We start from the raw sequence: 26,788 nt of genomic DNA on the forward strand, positions 1-26,788 counted from the left end.
TTCATTCACTGGCATCTCCCAAGGCGAACGCTGCCGCCTACAACGTTTTCTAGACACCACGCGGCGTTCACACAGCTGAATCACGGTGAAAAATAGATTTCATTTGAAAGTGCAGACGGGGTAAAGAATGCACAGTTGAAAAAACGTTTGCAGCACTCCGAGGGCAGCGATAGCACGAGTTAATCAAAGGGACACCACTAAAGCACAGCCACTCAGAAATAAGTAGCCCCAATTCACTATGTAAATCTGGCTGGAAAACAAAGCTGTAAACGGCACCCAGAAGGATTACCCATGTGACGTCACATAAATTCACTGACGTCGCTCTATAAATTGTGAAACCAGAGACAGGTGAAATGCCCTTAACCACACCCTCTATTAAAGAGATATACTTGGTAAGGTTAAATTATTGCTTATGCATGAACGGTGGTTGGTTGAGTTGTATTGATGTAGCACATGAGTGGAAACCCGTTTTTATAAAATTAAACCTCAAACCCGGTGTCAGACGATCTCAATTCGCCGTCTTTGCCGTCGCCGTCGGAGGCGACGAGATCGGCAGCAGAGACAGAGGAGGAGCAAGTGGAGGAAGACCATGACGAGGAAATACTTCTATTCAGATTTGTGAACAGCACAGAGTGAGGCCCAGGAGAGTGGTTCCTTCTTCACTGTAGCCCATATTCAGTGCGGGCCACCGGCTGTATCGGCTCCCACCTCTTCGCTGGGTTTCTCCGGAGTTTCGCTTCGAGCCACCACCTCTCCCTTACAACAAGTCAGCGCACCTACTGGGACTCCCCTGGCACCAACATATCTTCTTCGAGAGGCGAGGAAACGAAGAACGAGCGACGTGCAAGACCCACCACACAGCTGTGCCAAACTAAGCCTACCGTCGAGCCCGCGCCGTGCGCCGCCGCAGGGACCTGGTCGAGCAACACCCTCTGTTCGAGCCACCGCCACCGTCACTGCACGCGCCACTTCGTTCCCAAGCGCCGTTACCATGGAGACACCCCCAGCCATGCATCCTCCGGGAGCGTCTGCGCCGCTGGTGCCGCAGACGCCGGCGAACTCGCTCGTGCCCCCAGCCATGCATCCTTCGGGAGCACCTGCGCCGCTGGTGCCGCAGACGCCGGCGAACTCGCTCGTGCTTACCATGCAGCCCCCCGGACCACAGACGCAAGAAATCAACGGAGTGAGTGGCGTCGCCATGGAGACCGCTCCGGCTCTACACGCTTCTCAAAAATCTGTGCTGTCGATGCCGCAAGCGCTGATAAACTCTCAAATGATCCCTGTGCTGCCGTGCGGACCACACACACCACAGAACAACCAACAGGCAAGGCACACGTCAATCTCGTCCAGTGGTAGAACCTCTCAACGAACAACGCAACGACTGGAAAAGTGCTGCACGATTGTAGTGAAGTTTGACGGTTACATCAACATCACCCAGCTTACCATTTACCGCGCTCTGCCAAGGCCTTCTAACGGCAATACAGGCCTCATCGTCTGAAAAAGCCGATAGGTACATCAAACGACGGGAAAAACAAAACCTCATCGTTGTCGATACTTACGGCGCAACCGTCGCTCACATACTCCTTCACTGCTGCAACGTATCCATCAGTGGCACAATCTTCCAGATACGATGCTACCATGCGTTTGACAAAACCTATTCAAGGGGAGTCTTTCATGGGATTTACCGGGACTTTACGCAAGAAACTTTCAAAAGTGAGCTGAACATTTCAGGCAGAACGATAGCCAACATACTCGGCAACTCGGCATACTCGGAAGGCTCGGCAACACCAACTCCATACTTGTCATAGTCGAAGGGGCAGAACTCCCGAAACATGCCCGGCTATTCTCTGGAATATATAACATATACCCAGAGAGACGGAAGACCGCCCAATGCGTCAGCTGCCAAGAAATCGGACAGAGAGTGGATGTGTGGCCCAAACGCACGACTTTCGCTCGCTGCCCTCACTGCAGCAAAAAGATCTCCCTTGCACAAGACGCACCTCATCAGACCAACGAATGTGAACAGTACTGTTTCTTGGGTGGCCGTCATGACCACCCCCCGACGTCACCAAAGTACTCCCGAAAAACTGCTGTTAACGAGTCACGCTATCAACGCGGGAGGAGTTCGACATCTAAATCAAACTACAAACATCCAAGCCAGGACTTGAGTGAGTGGCCGCAGCTTCCTCCTGTGACACTGCAAACATTCAACCGTTTCGCATCCTTGCAAGACACCAGTGCAACGCTCAACACCGCTCCTAACAACGACAGAAGCCGCAGCCTGAAGCCGCAGCCTGAAGCCGCAGCAGAAACAGAAGCAGGAGCAGTAGCAGAAACAGGAGCAGAAGCAGAAACAGGAACAAGACACCACCAAAGCTCGGAATTCCACCCAACGGAGGGGCACCGGGAGCGTTCACTGCCAGGATGGGAACACCAACTGACACCCAGAAGACGGCTAACATAAAGAATGCAGTCCGAGAAAGGTTTCAAGAAACCACGCTTCGGACAACAGCAGCACCCCATTCTCAACCACCAGGGTACAGTGCAAGACCGGCGCTCCGGACCGGCCCCATGTGCACATGTGAGAAACCTAGGCCCCCCAAACACACACAACGCGCACAACTCACACTGCGCACACACGCCGACAGACATACGTCAGTTAGTAAATGAAATCCTTCTATGAATTCTCCCATCCCTTCTACAGCAAGCCATCCAACAGGTGCTTCAACAAGCTTTAGCACCTCTCAACGCACGTTTCACACACCCAGAAAACACACTCGCCTCCACTTCCCCACCCATACATAATGGCCAGTTAGAGCGCACAAACCGAAATAAGCGTCTGGCACTGGAATTGCCGCACCCTACGACGCAAGAAGACAGAATGTAACAACTATGTGGCCGAACACTCCCCCGCTGTTATCGCACTACAGGAAACCAAGGGGGAATACAAATTGCCAGGATATGAATCCTACACGCAACCCAGTATCATCACCAAGAAGCGCGGCCATCAATCCCCACAACCACCCCGCACGCAAATTGTAGTTTACGTCCGTCGGGATATAGCAGACACGCAAATAGACACCACCACACTCAACGACACCGGAAAGGAACGTGTTTGTGTTCGCATCCGTCTTTGCAGCAGCATCCTCCTTTTATTAGCAATCTACTGGCTCCCGAAGCAGGACTCAAGTGTCTTACCAGATTATGCAATTTTTCTCAGAGTAAACAAAGGCGATCCCTACATCCTTTTTGTAGGTGACTTCAATGCACCACTTTTTCGCTGGGGTTATGTTCTCCAAACCGCTCTGATCCGCAAACTGGACGGTTTCATGCGTACGCAACGATTTTCGCTACTCAACGACACTCTTGAGCACACCAGGCGGGGAAACCGTAGGGAACAATACTCTAACCCGGACCTCGCCTGGTATAAAGGACAGATTCCGGCAAGTTGGCATAACATAGGCCAGGATGGAGGAAGCGACCACTACACCTGCCCCGTCACTTCAACACAAGAATCAAAGCCGCACAAAAAAAGATAAGGCGTGAGACGCAAATCATTGACTAGGAGAAAGTTCGCATGAAGATGGACACATACTCAACTCCGGACAGTATGGACGAGTGGATAAGTACCTCCGCTCTTGTACGCGCGAGTTTACGAGGCTTATTTCCTGCACAGAAAACTTTTCTTTCATAGACAGACATCTTATCACTTTGTGGGATAACCGCAAGAAAATGGTTGCAAGACTCCGAAACAACAAGAACAACATCCACATTCAGAATGAGTTTGCCGCACACAACCAAGTTATTCAGACCTATGCTGATTACCTGGCGCGACGCAACTGGCGCGAAACGTGTGAAAGCATCAACGGACGTCGCCACCTTGTCAGAATTTGGAAGATACTTAAAGGTCTTCTGGGGCACTCAAGACCACAGCATACCTTGAGGAAAATCCAGCTTACCTTACAACTGGGTGATGAACAGTTACGGAAAGTGTTATTTGACACCTTTAATCCACGAACGACGGTGCAGGACCTACCGCATGACACGACTAACAGTATTTCTGGCATGGACTCTGATTTTACAGCAACAGAACTGTCTTTAGCACTGTCATACATGACCAAAAATACTGCTCCTGGATCGGACGGTATCACCTACGCCATGTTGCGATATCTTTCGGACGACCAAAAAATTATACTCTTGGATGTTTTTAACGAAGTATGGCGCAGTGGGAATTTACCAGCACAATTGAAAATCGCCACCATCTGCGTCATCCCGAAACCTGGTAAACGACCGGATTCCATTTCGAATCTTCGGCCAATTTTGCGAACATCATGCGTCGGAAAAGTATTGGAGAAAATGACCCTAAACAGATACGAATGGCACTTAGAACAACAAGCCCATCTGCCACCGAAGCTTTTAAGATTTTGCCGCCACGTATCGACCCAAGACGCAGCACTTTTGATCAAGCAGGATGTCTTCTTTCGTGGAAGCCAAACCCAAACCCGCACCATAGTAGGATTGGACGTCCATAAGGCGTTTGACAACATCAAACACCCAGAACGCCTGGAGAAAGTATGCAGCACCCAACCAGGCCAACGCTTCTCACACTACATACGCAGCTTTCTTACCGTTCGTCAAATACAGATTCGTCTAGTTGCTCCCACAACTACCCCGTCAACTCACCCGCTCACCGGAGGCACGCTACAAGGGCCTATACTCTCGCCTACTCTTTTTAATGTCGTACTGAAGGATCTACCACCGCAACTAGAGAAAGTTCCCGGGCTCAAGCATGTTATCTACGCGGATGACGTGCCGCTGTGGAGCACACAAGAAAACCCAGGTGAACAGCAAGAAACCATCCAACAAGGTATCAACGTTGTCAAAGCATACCTTGACTCTTTTGGTCTGAGATGCTCCCCAGAGAAGAGTGAATACATAGTAGTTTTGGACGACCGAACAAAAACAGAAGAAACACGACGCCTCATCCAACTCACGGTCAATGTTCAACCAATACCGCGAAAGCCGCACTTACGCATACTGCGATTCTACTTGCAACAGAACGGTAGAGAAGACGTATGGGTGCAGCGGACACTACACCAGATAAATCATACCGCAAATATGTTGAAAAGAATTTCTCACGAGATCGATGGCATGAAGGAAGCATAACTCAGGCGCATTACAAAAGCCCTTGTATATACCAGGATCATCTACGGGCTTCCATACATGCGTACCACGGAACATCAATTCCGCCAAATCAATAATATCTTGAGACGCATAACACGCATCACACTCGGAGTCCCCAGCTATGCTGCAAGTACTTTCGTCGAAGGCACAGCTATATTCAATACACTAACTGACCGACTCATCATGCACCAAGAAGCAGAGTCTCATCGTCCTAAAACATCTAAACAAGGTCGTGCCTTGCTGGAGCGTATGGGATATAACACTGCCAACCTACCTGTCATACCACTCACCGCACCACCATGGGACGCGATCCCATTTATCAAGGTAAAACCCATACCTAAGCATATGAACCCCGAAGAGGACGCCGCACGACGAGCAGAACGCACCCGCATACAGCAACCCACCGACTCACTTTCTTACAATGCCGACGCCAGCTTTACTGCTGGCAAAGTAGTCACTGCAAGCATAGATTCTTCTGGCAACGCAGTCGTTAATCATCACAAAGACGTCCCTTCTGCAGCGACAGCGGAAATGATGGCCATAACGCAAGCCATTACTCAACATGACCACCAATAAGAGAGCATTGTCATTCGCTGTGACTCCCAAGCAGCCTTGCGGGCTTTCCTTCGCAACGAACTGCCTCCAAACATACGAGCTGCGCTAGCTGAGTAGGGACAGCGCCATCCTCATATCTCAATCACTTTAGAATGGGCCCCAGGACATTATTCTTCCTTAGGATAAAGCCTCAACGGCCTGGCGTTCTGAAACGTGCCGGGCCTGGCCCGAGACCTACTTCCCGGCAGAGGACAGGAAAGATCGCCATCAGGAACGAAGAGCGTATATGAAAACACTCCGAATAGGTCTCAGAGAACTCCCCAGACCACGTGATTCTTTTCCGAGGAAGTACACGACACTCCTAAGGCAAGCAAAAACACACTCCCTACCCAACGACTACAGTCTGCATCAAATACAGAACAATCCAAGCAGACCACATTGCCAAGTGTGCGGCGCCATACCCACACTCAAACACACTTACTGGACCTGTCCCAGAGCTCACACACCGCAACGTCGCTCACTACCTCATCACATTTTGTCCTGTGAGGCATGGGTTGTCCACCTCGGCAAGACGACCTCTTCGTGGACAACTCTCCTTCAGCACCTGCTCACCATCAGGGGGGAGGTCGTTTGATCTCCACCTCCTTGAGCGCAGACCCGGACATGGGTCGTATTATTAAACGTTTACTCTCTTTCTCTCTCTCTCTCTCTGCACCAGCGGAAGCTGGGTAGGCAGAGAGGGGCTGTACAGCAGCATCTCCAATTGCTTTTGTTCGGTAGTTGACAGAAAGAAAGGAGGGTGCTCACGGCTAAAGTCGCACACCCCGATTCTGTGGCAGATTGTTCCTACTTCTGAGCAAAATATACATTAGTGTCGTAGCGTTTTGGGAGCATTAATTGAAGACGCGTCTGGTGTGGGCAGGAGCCGGATTGTGTGATCCGTAGGGTAGCTTGTTGTTCTATGAAAACGTCAGGGTAAGGCGAAGGTGGGGTCTGTCTTAGGAGGCGATAATGCTGGGTTATATCCCTGAACGATACAAGCGGGTTACTGTCCTCGCGCAGCTCCAGAGCACGGGTGTAAAAAGTTCAGGCTTGGTGGGCGTATTCGTTTCCTCCATAGAACCGTGAGCGGGTGTGCAGATGAGCTGTATATAACCATTTGGGGAGTAATTTTTAGCACGCGCAGTGCGTGTCGGCACACCAAACCCGACTGGTAATTCCTGTAGGCTTGTTGAGAATCGATGACTACCTTACAAACCACTGGTTGAGTGAGAGCCAAGGCGATGGGTGTCTCTTCTGCTGCCGTCTTGTCTTCGGTCTTGAGTGAGGCACAAGCAAGGAGGTTGGTTATGGAGGTATCCAGGATGATGGCATACTGCTGCCCTCGATGTTGGAGGCGTCTGTGTAGAGAACTGCAGGATCCCCACCGAAATTGAGGTTGAGGACTTGAGCCCATGCTTGTCGGCGACCCCCGTCGTGTCAGGAGCTCATATGTCTAAGCCAAGGGAGCGTCTTTAGTTCTTGTTACCCAAACATCCTGCAGTGCATCAAGCGCATTAACATTCTGTGCTGCCCAGCCAATCTGGTGAAGGATGCGGCGACCCGCCGCCGTTCTGCTCATTGGAAGCTTGTGGATAGAAAGATGGCCCTCTATCAGCTCTTCCGCCGTGTTGTAGAGCCCTTGCTAAGCAGCCCCTCTGTGTACGCACTCGTGGGAAGATCAATGGCTTGCTTAAACGCCTTTCTAATCATTACATAAGGCATCTTTATGACCTCCTTGCCGAGAAAAAGACCGGGGGTTGAGATTAGTGATTCTCGAGAGGAGACAAGCTTGAACTAATCGAAAGGTATTGGATTCTTTCAGGCCTCGTTTCTTGGTGGGAATTCTCCTCATCGCGTGTATAATTTTATTGTTGCTGTATTTGAGGCGCTGCAAGGATGCGTCCCTGTTTGTGTTGGCCTGAAGATGTAGGACCAAGATCTTGTTGCTGGGGCTTGGAATGATGGCCTCGCCTTCAAGGAGTATTTGAATGTGTTCCTTGACGTGTCGTTTGGCGTGACGGTGGACGACAAGGAGGTGAGACTTTTTTACGTGAAAACTGGAAGCCACAGACTTTAGCATAATGGCGTACTTGAAGTAAGATGCCAAGGGTTGGTATGATCTTCCTTTGATCGGTATCGCGTGGGAATTAGCAAGAATGCAGGGGTTAAACCCGTTGATGTGTTGGGTGAGCACACCACTTGTATTCCCTGTCTCCTCGTTGGCTCGTAGCTAAATCGGTAAGACAACGGTCTTTGGCTTTGTTACTCTATTAGTTCCAGTTTCGATTCGTGGCAGTGACAGTGAATTCTTTATTTGTTCGCGGGAGTTTTCTGTTGACACCAACGGTCGCAAAAGAACCATTGGGTGTAGAGAAAAAAAGCTTTGATTTAAAAACGCAGACGCAGATAACGAGCGAGCGACTTGTTACATGCGTTTCTTCCCCCTTTTGTTCCTCGTGGTGCACGTAATCCGCAATGACGGTGTGCGTCGATCATGAGTGTCATCTGTAGGTCCGTTAGAAAAGCATGGCTCACCGTTGTTTGATTGAACTTCTACGGGAGGTGTGTGGTTGATGAAAGCTTGAAGAGATGGTTCGTGGAATTAAATAACATGGGCCCCTACACGAGGTATGCGGTTGAAGAAAGATTTGAGACATGGCGCGCAGGATTCCAGCGCACGAAAATTCAACTCAATGCGACTTCCGGGGGGACGGAATATAAAATTACACCATCTTCCTTTAGGGCAACCCTGAGTAGTATGCGAAGCAGGCATGGGGCCGATTCAAGTGCGCATTAGTTTACAGTTCGTTGTTCCCGTGAGGTTGAGGTACGTACCTACCGTTATATTTACCGTTTGGTTTCTATGGTAATTACCACACTTTTATTCTCCTTGAGCGATGAAATTGGAAATTGCGTTTACCCCATGGCTATTTCGCATACTAGTCACGGTCCCCCTACGGGAAGATGGTGTAATTTTATTGGAGGGGGTGGAGGTGTTAGAGTTTCTTTTTTTTAGCATTATCATCATCATGTTTAACGTAGGTGACGTCAAGCTGTGGTTGGCGTTCCGCTTTTATTATGACCGCCTTATGGCCTGTGAAATGTAAAGGGCTGTAGTAGTGGATGAACACGAAAGTTGTTGAAGATGAGGTCGATGCACGTTGCCCGGATGGTTGTGGGCTGCTTGTAATCACAGTCCGCTGAGACTCCCCCACGCACGCCGCTGCCGACGACGATGAAACGTCGAAGGCGCGTGAAGCGTGCTCGTCTCGTGCCGGCCCTGCAACACACCGGCAACAATGTTGCTCCAGGAGCCCTTAAAGGGAAACGTGCTCGTCTCGTGCCGGACCAGGAACACCCCGGCAACACTTTCGCTCCAGTCGCCATTGAAGGGTAAGACACCACCAGGCGTTCAGCAAGCCGAGCATGCTCAATGGGGGTGTGGATGGCGCAACAATAACAACAAGGGAGGGACATAGCCCCGACCATGAGATGGTTCGCATCTAAAAAAGACTGCTGGTCTGCTAATGTACACGTTAAGACAAAATCCACAAATTGTTCTTTCGAGAAATGTATGGGCAGTATTTGTAAGGATAAAGGAAGTGTGTAAACAAACGTGAACCGGTCGAAATCGTGATTTTCCCTGTTAGGTGGAAGTTAGGTAGTTGTAGCAGACCTATTACACATGTGTGTGGGCTCCTTACATCTTATAAAACCTTTTGAATATCTCAGCGCCTGTGGGATAAAGAAATATTAAGAAACATGTGTAAGATTTTTTTAGTATCTGGCAGTTTTAGGTTCGAAGCTAATCTTGCTCGGTTCCTGTCCCGGCCGTACACGGCACATTGTACACGGCACATTGATGATGATTGTGGCAGGAATCCCCTAGGGATTTCCCAATCAAAGATTGACCGACGAGGTCATAACGTTCAACGCGTTCGTTGCTACCCAACAAGGAGGAGAGGAAGAAGAAGAGGTTATTGTTTGTCGCCTGCGAGCTCAAGACTCTTGCTGGGGACCTGTCCCGTCCCTCGTTGCTGGCATACACGGCGGAATGATGATGATTGTGGCAGGATCTCACTAGGGATTGGCCAAAAAAAGATCGGCCGAAGAGGTCAAAACTTTCAACGCGTACGTTGCTACCCAACAAGGAGGAGATGAAGAAGAAGAGGTTGTCGTTCGTCGCCCGCGAGCTGAAGACACGTACCAGGGTACGCGACACAAGAGGCTCTGCAGAAGGCGACGGCCAAGGTTGCTAAAATCAGGGGACGGCCAACGTGGCTAAAATGTCTCACACCGAATTCGCCAACTTGCCCATGGAGATTCTCATCGTCTTAAAAAGCCCTCGGCGTCGTCGACGGGCTTGTCAAGGGAGCGGTTGAAAGCTTGACGTGTCGAGTCTTTATATGATGTGTAAGCGAATGTGTCACGGTTTTACCGATAAGCATTTTAGCTTCGCCCCTCTCATCATCATTCACTTCGTGGAGATGGCGTGATTTTTTTGTTTGTTTCTCCTACACGAGAACAGGAATATATATGTAAAATTGCTTGCCTCTGCGAAGAGTAGTTTTCGCGTACGTTTACATTACACGTCCAGTTACTTGGGCACGTCAGGGGTGGGAAGGGGTGCTCTTTTAGCGGCATTGCAGGGCGATATCCTTAAAATCGTTTTCTTGCGTCCGTATTAGTAACATTTGTTAGGAAAAATAAATTTGATAAATGAATCAGCGAAACATTCATTGGAGAATTTTTGAGAACATACATCTTGTTCCAAAATGCGGAACCGCCCACTAGTGTCGATTTTAAAACCACTTTTAAGATATTCTTGAGGGATAGCGAGATAATCAAGAATTTACCAAAACACAATTTCCCTCTTTTTTTGCTGACGCGCACAATTTTTCACAACTCGCGTCTTAGTGATTCGCTACACCATAACACAAGTGTACGCCCTAAATTTCAAGTATGTACGCCTAGCACATTTCGCTTGGCGTTGATAAGTCAGTGCGTCAGTCTGGCACCGGGTGACCGTTAAAAAGTGGAAAGGCTCATGGGAAAGTCCTGTGCTCCCGCAAATCCTGATTCGAGATTTCTTCCGGCCTGCTTTAGGCCGACGCCTTTCAGAGCCGTATGTGCGCGTTTTTTATTTATCACATTTGCCTTACCTTTCAGAGAAGCCCTTTGTAGGATTAACAATTGTTATTCATTGAATTCGCGATGCATAAGCATGTTTTGTGGTGTTAACCAATACACAACACGCACGCATACACCAACGTCAAAGCCACCGTCGTACGTGACGCCACAAAAGCTCTGGAACCGGGAGTGACAGGGGCAGACGCTGTACCAATGAACCTTAGCGCTTTTTACCGGTCACTTCTTGTCGTTTACATTTATGTTATGTGACCCCGGCTCCTACTGGAGACGCGTAGTTGCCGAAGGTGCCAACAGATGGCGAGCGCTATGCAAACACGGGAAATATCAACTGTATTTTGCGTCCAAAGAGATGCAGATTAAAAAATCTCGCTGGCATTCTCATACGCATGTAGAAAAAAATCCTGAAATGGATTTTTGAACAATTGTATTGGCATTATTTGCGTGCAAAAACGAATTGCATATATCAACTGTTTGTGTGGTTATTGAGGAATCTGTAAAAACACCGTTTTTCCAAAATTCTGCTGCCATCTGTTAGGTTGGTGACATAGGAAAATGTTGTTAAACAGTGTTTAGATACCTGAGTAAGTCTCCTATCTCAAGAAAAGCTAGTCGAATATCTCAAATTGCCTGCAATAAAAAAATTGTATCTGAAAAACTTTTTCACCGCTTTTTACTGCCTCCCTGGTGTAAGTTTTAAATTTTTAGCAATTTCGAGTTCCAGGACGGTAATAACAATGTGCTGGTGAATTATGAACCGTTTGAACGAGCAGTTTGGCCAGGAGTGGACATCACCTTTTAGGCCTTTTCGGCTCATGGGGTGAGTCCTTTTTGCAAAAAAATTTGACCCTTTTGCCGGTGTCGCCGAGCGAAATCCTTAAAATCGGTTTTCTGAATTTCTATCCACCTATTCTTGCAAAATTATATTGTCTATAGAAATCATTGCAAGAGTTATTGGAGAATCTTTAAAAAACACCCAGTTTGTTCCATAATACGGAATGACCTTGATAGTGCTGGGTAGCGCGAAATCCTAACGGTACTTTTTAGGTATTCTTATAGGGCACACATATCAGTAAAAGCACTTCGTTTTGGGAACGGTTGAGCGAGATAAACATGAATTTACGAAAACACACTTTCTGCTTTTTCTGGGTTAAGAGTGCAACTTTCGAAAATGCCGCATTTGTGAGCGCCTACGCAATGGCCAAATGTACTCGCGAAATTTAGTCTCTAGACCTAACACTTTTGGCTGGGCGTTGATGAGTCAGTCAGCCAGTCGGCACTTTTTTTATAGCTACAAAATATTTCATTGCAACAGCTAATGCCTTTAGACTGAAGGATATCAGTTTACATTTAATAAGTTCAAAGTATTTTGCCATGAACCACACAAGTTGTTCAAAGTCAAATTCAAATTCATTTTTATTTTGTTCTCAAACTTACAAATCATACTAGAGGGGAGGGTCCCAGAGTCTGACGACTGTAACGGGACTCTCGATTGGAAATGCCCATGGAAAATATACAAGGCAGCAAAACAAACAAATATACATAACCATACCTAGTCAATAAAAAATATCCAAATATCAAGAGACACACTTTTGAGAATCAGAAAACACTACATTAACCAAAACGACATAAATAAACAACAGGAAACAAACATGAACCACAAGAATACAAAAAAAAGGTATACAAGAACAAATACTATTGCAGACGAACATGAAATGTAGGTGGGAGTTCGTATGTCAATGGCAACAAAAAAATTTTGAGGCGTTTACAGAGATCGTTATGGATGATGATTACCTTATGTTTAACGGGAGGCCATTCCAAAATGAAATTGCCGCAATGCAAAAAGGATTCTTGCCATAAATAGTGTGCACGGTAGGTAATAAAAAGTTATTGTCTGAAAACCTGGTAAAATGTCTTGTCCTTAAGCGACAAGATCGATGACATCGTATAAAATGTAACAGTGAAGTAACTTGTAAAGAAATATGCCTAAGTTTTACGTAATTGATTCACTGGTAATATATTGTTCTCATGCTAAAGAGGTGGAGCTGAAGAAAGATATGAATTACGTGTGATAACTTGAATGAATTCACTGAGGATGTGTTGGACTAAAGAGATATGGGAAGAATACGCTTTACCCCAGGAGGCGATGCCATAATTGATATGACTGTGAATGAAAGCGAAATACAATGAGAGCAGTGCAAGATGAGAGAAAAACCGCCATGCCTTCGATAATGCCCGGATGCCAAATGCAGTTTTCTCCTTAAGTTGTGAAATATGGAAGCAAAACAAAAGGTGGGGGTCGAGTTCGATGCCGAGAAATGATGAACACTCAGGTGAAAGAATGGTGTGAGATCCAAGCATTATAGCGGGGACCATGCTGCTCTGGCTTTTGGAAGTCTTTAAAGTCTTGAATTGATTTTTTGCCTGTTAAAAACTAAGTAATTCTGGCTACACTAGGTAACAACGTTATTGAGCACAGAAATCAGATTGGAGGTGAGAGAAGTTTTCCGACTTAACGCATGAAGATATTGGAGAATCATCGGCATATAGTACGCAATGAAAGGAATAAAGTAAATTTGGTAGGTCAGAAATATAAAAAAACAATAACAGCGGACCAATAACGGAACCTTGGGGTAAACCTTCTGTAAATGTTATGGTTTCAGAGAAGGTGTCAGCCACATATACTGTGTACTGCCTGTTGAGCAAATAACCTTAATTTCATGTTAGAGATGATTCTGTTACCCCATATGCTTATACTTTCTGGAACAAAACAGCGTGTATAATAGTAAAAATGCAATACTGAAATGTAAAAAACTGAACCCACAAAATTTCCTGTGGCGAATGATTTTTTATAGTCTATAAAGAAACCAGGGCTATGTTAGTAGAACGCCACGACCTGAAACCAAACTGGCAATCCCTAAGGAGATTGAATTTACATAAATAGCTATTAATGCGTTGAGCAACTAAATGCTGAATGCATTTACTCCTGGAGGGATGAATAGAGACGGGGCGATAATTAACAATTAACAACCGTTCGTCTTTTTTAAAGATAGGTATGATCATTGCTTTTTTTTAGGGGGAAGGGAAAACACGGGTTTTGCATATAAGGTTTATTATGTTACTGTGCGTGTCGAAAATGAGATGAGCAACAAATTTTAAATGACGTATGAAAATCGTATCCAGGGCAGAACCTGTATTTTTTAGAGAAGAAAGCGTGGCAAAAACATCGTGCACTGTATTCACTGGAAGCATTAGCAATGTGAACGGGTATATGCAAGTTTCTGCCATTATGGATAATTCTGCATATAGCGCGCTAGTTGTGAAAGTGTTAAAAAAGTTGTTCAGTAGATCCCGCTGTTTTTTTACGATTTTTTTTCGTTTAGTGAATTTGGAATGAGTTTAAGGACTTTCTGGAGAGCAAGGTGGTATTGGTACTAGTTATAGAACAGTATGGAATGCAATCATCAGAAAAAGCCGTATTGACGAGGAAATATGATTTCGAAGATCGCTATTGTAGGTTAAAAATAGTGGCCCCAAAACGCGACCCTGGGGCACACCGTAGGCGACGTCGGAAATTGGAGTGGAAGCGTTATAAACTACAGCGAACTGCGGTCGAAAAGTCAAAAAGTTACGGATCCAGGATAATTTCAGCGAATCTAAACGAAGTTCTGTAAATTTTGCAATCAGTCGGAAAGGGGTACGCATTCAAATGCATGCTTTAGAAAAGTCCAGCAAATGCAGTCAGTGTGTAAATTATTTTCCATATTGAAGTGAAGCTCTGTGGTGAATCGGAATAACTGGGTGTCGCATAAAAGACCTCGTCTAAATTAATGCTGGTTCTAAAAAAAGAAGTTATTGGGTTGTCAATGACAATGCTCGTGCGAAGAAATATGTTCAGTCGTCTTCCTGAAAATGCATGTTAGTGATATGAGGCGATAATTTTCTGGTGAATATCTATTACAACTTTTAAATAGTGGAACTGCTTTACCTCTTTTCCAAACAGCTGGCAGTTGTACTATTGATGAATAGTGCAAGAAGATATAGTGCAGGATTTTACTTGAGCAGGAAGACGTGTTTTTGAGCACCTTAGGATTTATGTTATCAATGTCTGAAGGAGTTGATTGTTGAAGTTTTCCAATAAGACTCGCCACTCCTTCAGCACTGATAGCAATAGGTTCTATGAATGTATAATCGAACTCGGGAGTATCGGGCACTCTGGAATGGTCTTCGCACGTGAACACAGATGAAAAAAAAAGAGTTCAAAACTGAAGCGCTTGTACATCTGAGAGAGGCATACGGTTTGCATCTTGTATACTGACAGGATTGGTAGCATTGTGAGAGGAAAAACTTGCCAGACTTTTTTCAGTTGATTATTTGACATGGAAGACAAGTCGCGCGAAAAATATTTACACTTCACTCTGTTTATTTCGGAACAGTACTCTTTCAAGGAATCCTTGTATTTCTGCAAATTTGAAGGCCTCGAAATGCGCTATGCAATTGTGTAGAGATGCGTCTTCTTTGTTCTATGGGGCTTAAGTGTTTTGTTAAACCAGTGGTTTTTATTGTCCTTAAAAAGAAATTAAGGAACATATTTATCAAGCAAAGTAATGATTTTGTTTCTCAAGAGCACCCAGTTTTCTTTCACTGATCGGTTAGGGAAAGATAGAAGAAAAACCTGTTCGCAACACACCTCCAATTCATCATTGATACCTTCCTAAGTAACTTTGTTGTAAGCCAGAATTTTCTAACGCTACTATGTAATACGTGGGTTAGGAAGCTAAGTGTTAGTTGATGTAGCTTATGGTCACTGAAACCATCTAGGTGCAGAATAGCACTAACAGTTTCGGGAGCGTTAGTTCAAGTTTAGTCTAAATTGTTTGTACCCCCAGTTCGTTGGTTCCTGTAAAGCTTGAAAAGAGCGTATATTCTAATGTTACAATTACAAATTGTATTGCTTCATGGCAGCAGGAAGTTAAGAGGGACGAATAATTCTGTGCAACATTTAAAGACGCCAAGTAGTATATTTTATTAGGATAGCATTGCTGAATTGCTGAACCAATGCATTTGGGCAACTCTTTTACAAATACGTTATCCGAGTAGGGAGGTCTATAGCATACTCCTATCAATATTTTTGTTGCTCATGTGATGCATGCGGTCCATAATACTTTAATGAGCGAGTCCTTGTTGACACAAAACGATGAAAGTGTTTTTTACAAGTTAGTTGAACGCCACCACCTCCTTTGTTATCGCGGTAATTCAGAAATATGTTGTACATGTTGTTGTCGGGGAGAAGCTCATGATCGGGTATATCAGAAGGTAGCCAAGTCTCTGTTATTACTAAAATTTCAGGGATACTATCTTCGGAGAACGAGGAAAGTGGATCGCGTTTAGGTATGAGGCTGCATATGTTAGCAAAGCTTAACTGCATGAATGGTTACTTGTTCATATAGTCTGAATGCGTAGGTTCTGTTGCGTTTATAAGCTTTCTTTGCTATGTTTTATGAAGCGTAACTGACTCATTTGCGTGATTATTGACGTATGTCTGGTTGTAAATGCGCATTTAGTCCACTGTCAACTTGATCTGCTTCTTTAGGAGTTTGCGAATGCAATAATGTTGTGTTGGAATATCGTGTCGATCGGGAGAAGTCCTCAGCAATCGAAAAGTCGGTACCGTTTAGTTTATGCGCGGCAGAAAACGTTTTGTGTGTCTTTAAGGAAACTCACTTTTGCTATGATCGGCCACTGCTTATCCGTATTGAACTTCCCCAGTCTATGTACCCGTTCAATGTGGTCATTTCTTATTAAAGAGATGCGGCGTTTTTTCGGAGCAGAATGTTGTTATTTTTTGCACGGGTGTTGCACAGTGTTCTCTGTTTTCGTCACCTAAACCAAAAATCGCCGATTGTCCCGCCGGTGCCTGTTTCCGCGTAATAATATCTAATTGTTGTAGACTATAGACTATCAGTGATATTACGCAACCACTCATTAGGTACAGAAGGTACAGTAGAATAAACTGCAATCTGCGGTTTCCGAGGTGCTGTTTCCGTCAATTGCTTAATCTGCTGGTCAGTCACATCTTGCCTTTCTTGAACACTGCTCAATTCACTAAGTATTCTTGCCTGACAAGCTTCTAGCCTGCCGAGAACCTCCAAAACCGTGGATACTTTTTTCCAGAGTAGGCCCACAGTTGGTCGCGATATCTCCACAAACAATGAGCAATATTTCAAACAGCGCATGGCACAGGCGCGTCGGAAGGTACCATGCCCGCCTCACAGAATCTAGCAACGCCGCTGGGTATGACATCGCAACCAAAAAATGATTGTCGATCTTCACACAGCGCACTGAAGGTGGCTAACCTGTAAATACAGCAGTCGTAAGCAACCCATTTCCGACGAGACGTGGTGCCGGAAATAAAAAGGTGTAGGCGAGCAATTATATCCGGCTGCGGTGGCGATATCAATTTACAATCCCGGTAGCCAGACGAGGGAATTATTTCTGCACAAACGTGGCTGTGCGCAGAACGATCTCGACTGGAGCGAAGCTGGTTCTAATCGACACTGCTGCCAAGAAGTAGGAGCCTCGAGCTGAAGCCTATGAGCAGTGTTGCCTGTAAATATAACAGTGGTAAGGGACCCATTCTCGATGAGGCGTCGTGCCCAAAGGAAAAAGCTGTAGGCTGGCAATTATATTTGGTGGCGGTGACGATATCAGTTTACGATCCCGGTAGCCAGACGAGGGAACTGTTTCCGTCCAAACGTAGCTGTGCGCAGAACAATGTGGACTCTACCGAAGCTGGTTCCCTGTGTTCCTTGTTCCTTATGTTGTCATCTATGATGCGAGTTTTTCATCAGGGGCATTACATCCTGCGTGGACAATGCAGGTCTAAAGCCCAAAATTGATTGATTACTTGAAGGGTTTAACGCGCCAACACAACGCAGGCCATGAGGCGCAGAGCAGTGGAGGGCTCCGGATCAATTTTTACCACCTGGGGATCTTTAACGCGCACCGAATTGCCGTACACAGGGTCGTTTATTATTTTACCCTCCACCAGAAAAGCGGCCACCGCGGCCGGGAATCGAACCCGTGACCTCGTGATCAGGAGTGCAATGCCTTAGCCACTGAGCCAACGCGGCAGGTCTAAAGCCCACGATTTTGTGAGGAAAACGGTTCTTTGTGTTCGATATTTCGCGATTCCCTATTGTGAATAGCCTGCTGGGCCACCTTGTCCACGCACGACATGAGCGAGATCAACAGAAAATTCAAGGGTGCAAAGGGCTTGCCCGATGTTGAGGTAAGCACAAGCGATTCGGTATTCCAGGATTCAGGTACGAGCTTCGTTTTCAAGATTCTACTGACCATCCCAGATATCTTACCGATGAACTTGCATCCACGTGACGTAAAAGCTTGTTGGAGATAATGTCAGGCCCCGGGCTCCAGCGTCTGTTAAGCTCGTGGAGGACCTCCTAGATTTCAAATTCATTGACTCCGGCAACAAGAATATTCCGCGTCCACGGAGAGGGAGAGCGGTAGGTATCTTCCTGCCAGCTCTTAAAGGGAATCCGCTTTCGACACCGCCTTTATTAGCTGGGAAAATGTGTTTAAACAACCAATTTTTGATTTCCTTTAAAATTCGATTCGTCAAGTACCTGCTTTAGTAGGTTCCACTTGCCCCATCATGCCTCTGGCCGTCAACCTAGAAACAGCTCGTTCCACTGCTGTTTAGACAGTGCCTTAAATTTCTGGACTGAGCTCGGCGATCTTCTTTCGAAGCCTGCGATTCCGTGCCTGTGTCTTCTTACGGGCCAGAATGGATTTTTTATCCTGTAGCCAGCGCGCACAATGCGTATTCACGCTGTCCACGTTCAGATCTGTTTTGCCAAAAACCTCGCACCAGCTTTGGCATGCTCCTTCGGTTTTCGAGGAGGCTGTCCAGGCAGTCATACGTTTCCTGGTGTTCCTTCCGAAAAACAGGAGGGCATCACAGTGAGTTACTTTAAACTATCTAAGGGATGCAGCGTTTACTACTGAGGGGATTGAGATAATGAAACAATACTGCCGACATTTTCCCCGTAAATTATGCGACTTGCCACGGCTGACGTATTTGTCAAGCGCCGACTGTGGCCCAGAAAAATTCATTTGCGAAGGACGATAATGTCCCCGCGCCACCGGGCGCCCAGCTTTCTCTTTGCTATTTTGCTCTTTCGCGCCTTTGTACGTCACTCTCTCCTTGCTCGCTCTTCGCAGCGGTTTATTTCCCTTTGCCGCGACATCTGTCTTCTAACATGTCAAACACCGCGCGCAATGCCGAGACGCGCACGGAATCTAAATCAGGGTGCGCGGCCGCAGTGAGCGGCGGCGTAATCGCACACCGCCAGATATTTGACGACTGCTTATCCTCTAACAAGAAACGTTTAGTCTGGAATAATCAAGGCTGACTGAAGAATATCGATATAAGCCAGGTGATCTAAGATGAGATCGCACGACGAAGTATTCGGAAGAACCACACAAGAAATGAGCCACAGTGATAACGCACACTGTGCAATATGCGCTGTAGCCTGATTCGGCTGACGGTAGAGCGGTGCACCGCAAAATTCGCTCTTTTTTAGTCGCCCGCTACCGTGCAGCACGCTTAACGATTTATGCTTCTTCTGCACACAAACAACGTTTACTTCCGCATTTTCCATAGGCGTGCGGCAATCATGCATACAGTTACACACACACATTTTACGGCTGCCGCCTTTCCATGAATATGGAAAGGCGCTGTCAGCGTCATTACGCGAGCAAAGTTCTTCGAACGCTATCTTTGCTTCAACCCGCGTCGTAACGTATGACCCGATGTTCACTGTCACTGTGCGGTCGTGTAATCTTGTCGATGCCACCAGCGGATACCGCCAGATGCATTGCTGAGCAACGTGTTCTGATGACAAGCTTTGTGAAAATAAGGTTGTTCTAGAATAAAGAGAGAAGCCGGATAATGATGTAGATTGCGTAATTAAAAGTGCTTGCGTGTTTTCTGAAATTACATTTACCTAAAATATTTTAAATTAAACTTATTTCTAACGTGTGCTGAATCTACACCTGTCTAATTATCGTTTGTTATAATTCTGGCATCGACGGAAGTCTGCACCCTGCGTGTCGTATCTATGTGTCGTAATGAACAGCTGCACAACCAGTTGATCGGTCGCAAATACTCAGAAATTAGAGATGGAGGCGGAGAAGGCAAGTGATGACTCGAAAACGCGTGGAACATATTTGTACTAAGTGAAGTTGTGATACGAAAACATTTCTCTACGAGCCTTCCCGGTGCCCCCGGCGTAACTGTTTTGGCAGTACTCACAATCTTTAAGTTGAATTGAAACTCAGTGTTGACTTGAAAAGAACCTAGCCCAAATAATCATTTTTTAAACGACACGCCGCGTTCTACGTGCGCTGTGCATCAAGGAGCAAGCTGCTTTCGACTGTTTGGATGTAGTTCTCCGGTGCGCCGTGCGCTATACAGTAGCGTGGTGTTCAGTACTAGCAGTACGCATAATGCAATGCGTGCTGTCGTATGCAGTTCCAAAAGAGAAGAAAAAAAGCTCGGGGCTACAACCCCGCGTGACACGAGTAGAGATACTGAAACAATTCGGCATATGAGCTCACTGTTTCGCATTCATTCCGATTTTGAACCAGAAAGTTTAGCTTACAAGTAGCGAGAAGATGGAGGGCACTTTTAAAATCGCTAATTGTCAGAACTAGTTGGCTTCTCTCGGTTTTTGTAATACATGTAGCACACACCCGAATTCCCATTCACCAATTTACGAAAGGTAGTCCCACTCGTGGCCCGAAGTGCGGAAAAGGAAGTGTTTTTCTAGCGGCCAGATGTCTGAATGGGGTCTCTACATTTCGTATTCCCGTTCTGCAAAGAAATCCTTAACGTATCTTCGCCGTACGACAACTCAATTCCGTCGGGTACCGGTTGACTAAGAGATTCTCTCTAACCAGGTTATCAGGCCCACAACGGACGCGAAGCTGCGCCAAACGAACCGCCGCCCAAGCAGACGACAAATTCAGCCGGAATTCGCCTCGCCGTCACTCCCCGCGAACTCAGCAGTTCGGGAGCGGGGGGATCGCTGCGCCATTCGTAGCATCATCTACATTGTGCTCCATGAGTGAGGGACATGACAGGAATACTGAAGTGACTTTGTCAAGTTCCGTTTTTTAAGTGCTATGCACTTTATAAGCGACCCTGAATCCGCCGTCCGCATTGCTCCTCCTCCTCTCCCCTAGCAACGGCGCGAGGAGCGGAGAGGAGCGTCTGTAGCAACGGCGCAGCGACGTCACACCCCACGTGACCCGCGCGCGCTCCGCCTCCCGCGCCGTGGCTGCGCGCGCCCGCGCCGGCTCCCGCACCGCTCCTCGCGCCGTGACGTCACACTCCCACGTGACCGCGCGCTGGCGCCTTTGCGTCTGCTCCCCCTCTCCTCGCGCCGTGACGTCACATGCTCTGCAGCTGGCGCGCCTCTCCCCCCGTTAGGTTTGCACTCACCCTCGGCGCGCGCCTCTCCCCTCGCCTGACAGCTCCCCCTCGCCGGTACTGCGCCTCTCAAGGCGATGGCAGAATTACTACGCCGTGTACTCTCGGCGCAAGAAATGCATTCGCACTTCCTCACGATTCCCTTCGGGGAGGTGGGGGCAATTTTCTTTGCACTGCGTAGACTGGCTCAAATTAACAACTTTCCATCGCTTATCCGGATGATAAGTCGGTAATTATTTTATAAAGCCCGAAAGAAGAAAAACTACCATGTGCGGTGTGCGGCGGCGGCACCAACTAAAGGCTGCGATGTCGAGAGGAGGTGCACTGTGATTGAACGATGCCCAAGATTAGCATTCATAGAAGTTTCGGTTTCGGTTCTGTAAAACACCGTTCTTCACATTTAGACGTTATCGTTGGATGGGCATTCTGGATATCTCAATAATTGCCATACCGCGCTTCCGTGATGTTGTCGGCTGTAAAATGCGTAAGATAAGCCTCGCAGGACGTCTCGGGATCGTTGCAATCACTAGCCGAGGCCTACGCAGTCGATGAATGACCTCTGCGTCACCGCAGACGCTCAAATGCCATGCGATTGCCCCCCAAATTGGGAGCTTGCCTTACTCATGCCTGTATCATAAAAATCGTGTTCCCACCAGGCCAACGGTCGGCTGATTCTGGCCTGTGCCCACTGCCCGCAAGCAGTCGGCAAGGGCACGCCAACGAGAACTCGCTAGCGCGTCAGTGTCAGTCTCCGCGCGTTCTGCAAACTTGCTCGTGGAGCAGTGAACGTGACCGCCCAAAAAAGATGAACTCAGTATAGAAAACATCGGTCAAAAACTAAAACATCAACTTACAAAAAAAAAAGAAAGCACGCACCGGCATTCGAACCTGCAACTTGCAAAATAACATACCAAGCGCTTCAAACAATCGGCCACCAGCCAGCGCTCCCGGAATGGATATATGAGGTAAATAATTTTTAACCAGTTTGCACTTCTATTTAGTTGTAGTATTTGAAGAGCTAAAGTGACTATGTGTTGTATAGCGCTCGTGCAGCCAGAGTACCCCAAATTTCCACAATATCTCACGTCTAGCAATTGCATTTCTTAGACGGAAAAACATTCGCAGATGTGTGGTCGTGATGCTGACCGCTTTGCTTGGTCACCCAGCAAAAAAAAGTGCTTCCTGCTCCCTAGTTTTATGCTGTACGGCAAAAGTCTCAGCTGATTTTATTTCCTTAGTACCTATATTGACTTCGCTGACTCTTCTCCCGCCTTCAAGTGGCCTCAGATTTTCCTGCTAGCGTACCAGTCAGCGAAGCGTCGCATGTGTGCTTCTTAAGCGCTTGTGTGGAGCGACCTGTACTTCGAGCTTGATGCAGTATACAAACCAAGAAATTATTGAAAGGCACATTCTTGCATTCACAAACGTTTCGTGGCTTAGTTTCAACTGAGCGAACTAATGGCGACGACTCGTTGGCAGCCGTGGACTAAACACTGGGCCGACTGACTCTGTAGGAAGGTCGGCGAGCCGTGCAGTACTTTTAGCAGACTCAAGCCAACTCATTTCCTCCTGTCGTCACACGAAAACGCCGCGGAAAATGGCGAGTATGCAGAGAGTAGGACATAAATTTTGAATTGATTTTCGTACTAAAAAAATTCGCGTAAATGCACTCAGGGTGGTCGAAGCATTGCCTATGGACTTCTGACTAAAGTTTGCGCTAGTAATTCCACAATGATTACAAATCGCTTCAGTGTCCCTTTAAGGGCCTGTCGGAGAGAGCGAAGTCGGCGCTCCCCTTTATCTTACTCCGTCGTTATGGCTATTTAAACAGCTTGGTTTTCGAAGGATCTGCGGGACGCCCTACTACGGAACGCCGTTTGCCATTGACCGTTACAGAGAGCTATGACGAGAAGGCGAGCCCCTAAAGTGCTCTGCAGTTAAAATGTGCGCGTGATTGGCTGTACAACAGGTGTATACCGATAAAAATTAACGAGCGCTAAATTAGAGGTACCGCGTAGCGCTACCTCGTAGAAGCTATCAAATAGATTCTTTTGAGCCCTACAATAAACGGTTTGGCAGCAAAGCAATAACATCGCCAAGAACTTATTTTCCTTCAAACTGTGCAATGGTCATTTGTATCAAAATGTGTTGTCCAGGTACTAAGATTGAGCGCACAACATAAAAAACGGCAGTGTGCTCGACCTCCCGATACAGAATACGAATGAATCTGACATCCAAGTGCTAGTTAACTTTACTGAAGAATACAGGCAATACTTTGAGCATATTTGAACTACAGCACCCACTGAGAGAAAATGGCAAAGCTCGCACAAAGTCGCGCAATGCGTGAACCGCATTGAAGCCGGAGGATTTCTTTCTCTGCGTGCATTGAAGAACACATCACCACGCATTTTATTAGGTTTGAAATTGTTTGTTTACATCTTCGGTCGTCGCTCTTCACTGTGGTTGGAGTAGTAATCATCATATCCACCTATATCGTCGTCTTCCCCTGGCATGACTGGCGGGCACGGATAGTTTTGTCTGCAGGGTTGGAGATTTATCCCACAGTGGAAAGCGCGAGCAGGGGCTAGTACCAGCGCCCACTGGATTCGCGAACTGGCCGTCTGTAGCACGACCTGTCTTGTTCTCTCCCATTGGGGCACGGCGTAAACTGTTGTCTTGGTATTTTTTGCCAGCGCCAAGAGCAAGCCTGGACGACGCCGGGCGTTCGTAGTAAGGCACGTGCTCTCGAGGCCGGTAAACGGTGAGAGTGAGTACGACCCGGAGTTTCCGGTTGACGCCGCACACATTGTCCGATTAAAAAATATCAGCGTCGCGTCCGTGGCTTATTCGGTAGAGCGTCGGGCTGCGGCCCGCAAAGTCCTCGGATCGAAACCTGGCGCCGGATGCTGTTTCTTCTTTAAAGAGCACTGCGGACGCCGCCGACGCCGCCGACGCCGGCGGTGGATGGTTTGGGGTCGCTTATAAAGAGCATCGCTCTTAAAAATAAAGTAGGCCCAGACGCGACATAACTATCATAGTCAGAAGACCTTTGTGTTGTGTATAAGTTTGGGCGCACTACTTACTGTAGGTTCACCTTCCACCAAAACACTGTCTGATACACAGACTACACATTTTATAAATTGCGCTTTACAAACATTTCCGTACATTTCATACCCCCAAAATGCTTGAACCATACCTGTCTGAAGTCAGCTTCAGGGAAAAAAGTTCTCTCTCGTTGAGTGTCCCCTTCCGGCAATTCAACGGGCGTCCCCGGAGTGCATAATAATATATGCCATAAAGCAACATTTTGCAAAACGACGGATGAGTACATCTTGAATGCAACTTCTTTATTTCAATTCTTCCTTATAAATAGTTGTCGCAAAGGTCAAACCTTGAGAACTTTATTTGGTTCATTTACTACGCAGCTGTTTGAGACAAGCACCCTGCCAAATGCCCTCAAAAGGTGCAAAGCTAACTGGTTTAGACAAGGAGCACGCGTGTTTTCGAGTGCAAGTACTTTCTTTCTTTTTGGAGACGGTTTATGTAAATCTTTCCTAGAAGTAATATTTATTTATTTATATTTCATACACTCCAGCGCAAGCCATTGTACAGCTACTGCAAAAAAAACACAGTTGGTTGTAATGTCACGGCAAAGTAAAACACCATTTTGTGGCTATGAAATACCAAACAAAGCAAACATTCAGAATTTTAACAGCGTATTCTTTGAGGATATACACAAAACTCTGCCAAAATACACAATAATCATGTATGAATTGACCAACCAACAGCGAATAACACATGCAAACAAAAGTTGTAACGGCGTTACACAAAGACTTGTAAGATTATCGCATTTCAAAAAACATACAAGGTGTGGCGAAAATGAGTATGATTAGAAATGGATACAATATCTGATCGAAGGTGATTAGCACTACTATGTGTGTTTTGTTGGGGCAAGGGCATCATAGGCCAGACCACGAAGAAAATGTTTTTTTGTCACGTTTGTTGTTCAAATATCGTGGCGATAATTGTCGTGCATTTGGTAAAAATATTGTATACATGGGTGTAAATGGCCCTTATTCTAAAGATCAAAGATGATTAAGATGAGAGTTAATCAAGACGAAGGTTAAATGTGGCAGTACGGGGGCGTCATAACATGCCCCTAGCTCCAGCGATGGCAGTGACGTGCCTGGAACATGTTATAAAACCTGCCAGAGACAGCCTCACTTGCATCGAGTGGCCCTGATGTCGCACATCGCATGAGATAAGAGCTAAAAGTAAAATGTCAGTGAGGTAGGCTAAAAGGCGTTCACTTCTCAGCGGGGGTTGATTGGGGATGAGGCTATGGTGTAGACGTATAGTTCGGGGTAGTGTCGTTTCCTTGTGTCATGGTATGGCATACAATGAATACGTGGAGTCGTTGTCCGCACTTCTCGCAAGGTGGTGGTAAGGTTCTCTTTAAATGATACGAGTATGTAGCGTGTGTGGCCTATTCTTTTTCTGCATATTGACATTTTTGTGAGCCTGTTCCGTTTCTCTGTGTCGTAATTCCCTATATGTGGTTTTATAATGTACAGGTTGTTCTCGATTTTTCTGTGGCATAGTACCTGCCAGCGCCTCTGAAGCATACTCTGAACTAGTGGCTTCGTGTCTAGGTAGGGAGCATGTGGGATATCTACAACACTGTGGAGAGCAGCCACAGCAGCATTCTGGTCAGCGACTTCATTGCCCGAAATGCCATTGTGCCCAGGTACCCAGGCCACTACTCAAGTCAATGCTAGAGCTAGGCAGGCATTACGGATTTATAAGACGTTTTGAACTTAAGTTTTTCTTTGGTTTTCCTGAATGAACAATTAAAACTAGGCTCCCGGAGTCTGTAAAAGTATTACAACTGTGTATACTTGTTTATGTAATGTGTTCCACATCGGATAAAATGCCGTGTGCCTCGACTTGAACAAAGACTGGTACTTTTGCTCATTGTCCTAGTGACAACAAAATTTGGGCCACATGCAGCGCATGGCACAAAATAGGCGAGAATGGGGGCATCTTTGTAAAACGCTGTGTAATGATATTTCTGTCGTAGGTGTAAGACGTGCGGTAAGGTGAGTTCTCTAAGTGCAGATCTTTTGTTAATGGCTCTATAAATAAATAACAGGAGACCGGGGACATTTTCCAAGCAGCAACAAGGTCTGAGATCAAAGTTTTGTAAGTCTCGCTAAGGGAAATCCAAGCTCCTCAGCTTGCACTTTCACTCTGACGAAAAGGGCACAGACATAGACGGCCGATGAAAAAACAAGTGCATCGCAAAGGTGTAATTGATAATTAACGAGGAAGAGCGACTTTTAC

At 46.5% G+C, this 26,788-nt stretch overlaps 1 long non-coding RNA gene across 1 annotated transcript in view; it reads right to left on the reverse strand.

The window, feature by feature from the left end:
* Positions 1-24,774, reverse strand: part of LOC144140874 (uncharacterized) — a 169,736-nt gene extending 144,962 nt beyond the window's left edge. Inside the window, exon 1 of the long non-coding RNA XR_013316377.1 lies at positions 24,642-24,774. This is a non-coding gene — a long non-coding RNA (uncharacterized LOC144140874). The remainder of the gene's footprint in view (positions 1-24,641) is intronic.
* Positions 24,775-26,788: the final 2,014 nt, after the last annotated feature.

This window comes from Haemaphysalis longicornis, unplaced genomic scaffold (assembly GCF_048455015.1).
Source record: "Haemaphysalis longicornis isolate Haplotype H1 unplaced genomic scaffold, Haemaphysalis longicornis Haplotype H1 scaffold_53, whole genome shotgun sequence".
In the NCBI taxonomy this organism is placed as follows: Eukaryota; Metazoa; Arthropoda; class Arachnida; order Ixodida; family Ixodidae; genus Haemaphysalis; species Haemaphysalis longicornis.